Source organism: Muscardinus avellanarius, assembly GCF_963383645.1.
Source record: "Muscardinus avellanarius genome assembly, chromosome: 15".
Lineage (NCBI taxonomy): Eukaryota > Metazoa > Chordata > Mammalia > Rodentia > Gliridae > Muscardinus > Muscardinus avellanarius.
In genome coordinates this window covers 13094499-13099020 of record NC_137801.1, presented here as the reverse complement: position 1 = coordinate 13099020, position 4522 = coordinate 13094499, and positions in this window count along the sequence as shown.

Genomic DNA, 4522 nt, shown 5'->3' with positions numbered 1-4522 from the left:
GGCGTGCTTGGCCTATCTTCACTGTCACAGTCCAGTTCAAGATAAACCAGACAGTAGGATTAGGACTATATTATCCTCCCACACAGTTTCTTTTGGCCGGTTCTCCTAGCCGGTTCATTCAGGATATACTCGCAAACTTCTAAATAAACACATTTAATCCACTTCAGAGACCAACTTCTCCCGGTTAGTACTCTAATAAAATTAACTCTGCTGCTCTAATTTGAAATCAATAGATTTCAAAGCCTGGCCAAATTCAATTTTTATTTTCCTGTTGTGGTATTTCATGGATTAGAAATGACTACCGGTGTTAACACACAGTCCTCTGAGTGATATACATGGTGTGTTTGTGTGTGAGTAGAGAGGCGGGTGTTTGAAGTTTGCATCAAAACAAATGAAAAAACAAAACCAGGTTTGGTGACACATACCTGTAATCCCAGTACTTGGGAGGCTGAGACAAGAAGACTGCAGGTTTGATGCCAGCTTCAGCAATTTAGCAGCACCCTGTTTCAAAATAAAAAATAAAAAGGTCTAGGGGCATAGTTTGGAGATGGAATGCATCTGGGTTCAACCCAAGTGCTGAAGAAAAATAAAAGACAAATTTCAGCTTCTCCTGATAAATTAAAGAAAGCAAAATCATCCCAATTTCCAAGCACATAAGCCTTGCCTCGTGTTGAAACATTCACATAGATCTGTGCTAGCATCTAAGTATCCACCCATTGATTTTCGTGTTTTCCAATCAACACCAGGTACAAGAAGGGAGAGAGAAAAAAGAAGAAAACAGTATTGATTCTGGGGAAAAGACTGGGAAGAAGTGCCTCCGGAGACCTCAGACATTGACAAGCACTCATTACCCTCCAATATCCACAGGGCATGAGCTTGGACACTGACATCACTAACCACCTACAGCTCCTACCGCCAACCCCACAAGGGCGCACGGGCTGTCCACCAAGTGAACAAGTAACTGTCCTAACACACAGAGAAGAGTGGGGCACACTGTGTCCTAACACAGGGGAGGCTGAGCCAAGCCTGACAGTTTCCAGGTGGGACCCAAAGGGGCAGTGCGATCCAGCAGCACAGCCAGGCTTTGCAGAGGGGCATGTTCCCACCACTAACAGAGAGGATAACCAACAAAGATCCAGAAGCAAAATACAGATCCGCCCAGACTAAACTTCTGAGATGGAAGTCTAGGTAGAGGAGAAATCTTTACAGGGATACATTAAATCAATCCAGGGGCTAAATTCTCCCACCCCTCATCTCCACCCCTCTAGGTCTCCATGCAGCACATCACGGGGTCAGCCTTAGGTATCTGAATTCCAACAAAATGCAGAAATGATGCTGCTCCTTTTTTAAAAAGAACCTAGAGCACACATATTCGATTTTCTTTTCGATATCAGATGCCTTCCCAATTGTAGCACATGTTAGCGGGAGGTAAGATTAATCTAGCTGAGAATTAATTAACTACCAACAGCTTTGATATCACTATATTCACTGCTGAAGAAAAAAAATAACAAAGTACATAGCTTATTCAGCACTTCAAGAATCCCCAAACACTGGCTAGAAGTTCATTGCTCAGGGCTAGCCCAGGGATGGACTGTGAGGTCAGCCAAGTGTATCTCAGAAACTGATGTCGAGGGGACTTCTGGTCAAGATCTGATGTATGAATGAAAAAGGCCTTCCCTTCTCTCTCTCTCTCTCTCTCTCTCTCTCTCTCTCTCTCTCTCTCTCTCTGACCCCCAAGCTCATAATTCTTATGCCTTGCCCTATTTTCTATCACCATGATAATTCTAAAAGAAATGTTTAAAAACAGCATTTTCAGAAAAAAATAACATAACACCAACCTATGCTTCTCAACGTGAATTCATGTCAATTTGCATCTAACAGCAATCACCTTCTTAGTGTGACTTCTCAATATAAACTGATAATGAGCACGTTCTGGGGAGTGCTAGGTACATCCCTAGTAGAGCACACAGCTCTAGTCTCAACCACTGTGGTCACTGGCACCAGCCCCACACTTAAAAAGTACCAGAGCCAGGATTCAAAATCAGGTGGATTGGCCGGGTGTGGTGGTGCACACTTGTAATCCCAGCGCTTGGGAGGTAGAGACAGGAGGATCGCGTAGGTTCGAAGCCAGCCGTGCTGGCTTGAGAGACCCTGTTTCCAAACAAAAAAGTATAAAAATAGGTCTGGGAGTGTAGCCCAGAGGTAGAAGGGCTTCCAGGAACCCCAGTACCACCAAAAAAAAAAAAAAAAAATCAGGTGGATGTGTCTCATATCAACTAGCCTGAGAATCAAGGACCCACGTGGATGTTGAGGAAGACCGAGGAGGGATGGGGGAGGTGGGCAGGACATGACTCAAACCAGCAGGTTTTGGGGGGAAATATGTATGTTCAACATGTTCTCCCCTCCCCACTTAAAAATCCGACCAATGTCTCTATTCCTCTATGTTCCCACCAATCTGATCAGTGTTTACTTCTTTAAAAGAAAGGAATATTGTGCTGATGCAGCGCTTGACAGGTTTCTGACTTTGCTGAGTGATCCAGCAGGATGCTGGCAAAACACATCAGGCTCACGCAAAGACTGCTCCCCTCTGCAGAGTCCCTCTCTTTGCAATTACCTCTCTGCACCAGCCTTGTTGTTCTCTGTAGCCTGGCTATACTTCCTGGCGGGTTGACTGTAGCATTCCAAATCGGTACAAAATGACTACCTTTATTATGAATAAGAAGCGAGGAGCAAGGGGCATACTGCACTCTTCTGTCTTCCAGGCACCTGGCCTGCCATCTTGAAACCGTGCCCAGGGAACAGCAAATGGACAGCAGTCAGTCACCAACAGTGATAATGACTCCCTCCACCTTTCCCACAGGTGTGAGGTTGTCCTCCAAAAACTGCAAAACCGGCACCTGATCAATCAAAGCAGACACTTCGAGTAACTCTGCAGCATGAGCCTGTGGACTCTGTGCTGCTGCCGCCTTCTGACAGGTTGTCAGTGCCACCCAGGAGATGGAGACAGCCCCCAGTCAGGAACCGTGTCCTCATATCAATCTTCCTATTAATTATCCCTATCCTACAGTGGTGCTGAACACATCTTAAGAACCATTTCCTCTCCCCCAGGCCAATAAGACAAACAAAAGGATATATTAATGAAAAGAATCAATATGGATAATATATCAGTTGGTCAGGAGTGGGAACAGAGGAGGAAATGTGTGTAAAACATTTGTGTTTAAAACCCATCCCAGCACCAGATAAAGAGTCTTTTGGGCAAGTGGGGCATGCCTATAATCCCAGTACTTGGGAGGCTGAGATTGGAGGATAGCAAGTTTGAAGCTAGCTTCAGCAATTTAGAAAGACTCTGTTTCAAAATAAAAACAATAGCTGAGTGTGGTGGCGCACACTTGTAATCCCAGCATTTGGGAGGCCTTAGACCGGAGGATCGCGGTTCGCAGACAGCCTCAGCTACATAGCGAGGTGTTTTACAACTCAGTGAGACTCTGTTTCAAAATAAAAAGACTGAAAAAGGAATGGGGGGTATAGCTCAAAGGTAGAATGCTCCTGGGTTCCATCTCCAGTACCACAAAAAATAAAAATAAAAATAAAATATTTAAAAGGACTGGGGATGTAGCTAAGAGGTAGAATGCCTCTGGGTTCAATCCCCAGTACAAAAAAAAAAAAAAGTCTTTTTCTTTTTTTCTTTTTCTTTTCTTTTCTTTTTTTTTTTTTTTTTTTTAATGTGTATGTGTGGTACTGGGGGTGGAACCCAGGGGCTTTCTATCTCCAGGCTATACTCCCAGACCTATTTTATACTTTATTTGGAAACAGGGTCTCACTAAGTTGCTGAGAGCCTAAGTAGCTGAGGCTGGCTTTGAACCTGTGCGATCCTCCTGTCTCAGCCTCCCAAGCACTGGGATTACAAGTGTGCGCCACTACACCCAGCAAGAATATTATTCTGAAGATTTAGTGCATACCGCCCTGATAATGGGGCACTCTAATTTTAAAACTTCAGTTTCAGGAATCTTTAATACCCTAAATTTTCCTTTTGTTCTGACCCAGGCTCCAGGACGCACCTCAGGAACGTGTACATCCCCATCTACCTCATCAACACGGTGTTCGTGAGCTACATCACCAAACAAGCATCCATCTGCCTCCTTGTTTTGCCTATGAGTGGATCTTAACAATGAGAAGAGAGCTAGCCACACAGGGTCCTGTGCATTCTGATGGAAATCGAGCCCCTGGCTTTTGGTCAGTTCTGGGATACTTGAGAGTGAGTTTTGGCCCCTGAGCTGTGGCAAGATCACCAGGTAAATGATCCCTTGGAAAAACTTCCTGATCCAGCTACCTTCCCTGGAGATACCCTGACCTTGCAAACTTCAACAACAGGGTTTCTCAACCACAGCACTATCGGCATTACAGAGTCAGGTAACTCTTTCTGGTACGAGCACTCTTAGGCACTGTAGGAAGTTTACCGACATCCTTAACCTCAACCCCCTTGATGTCAATTATGACAACCAAATGTGTCTCCAGATATGAC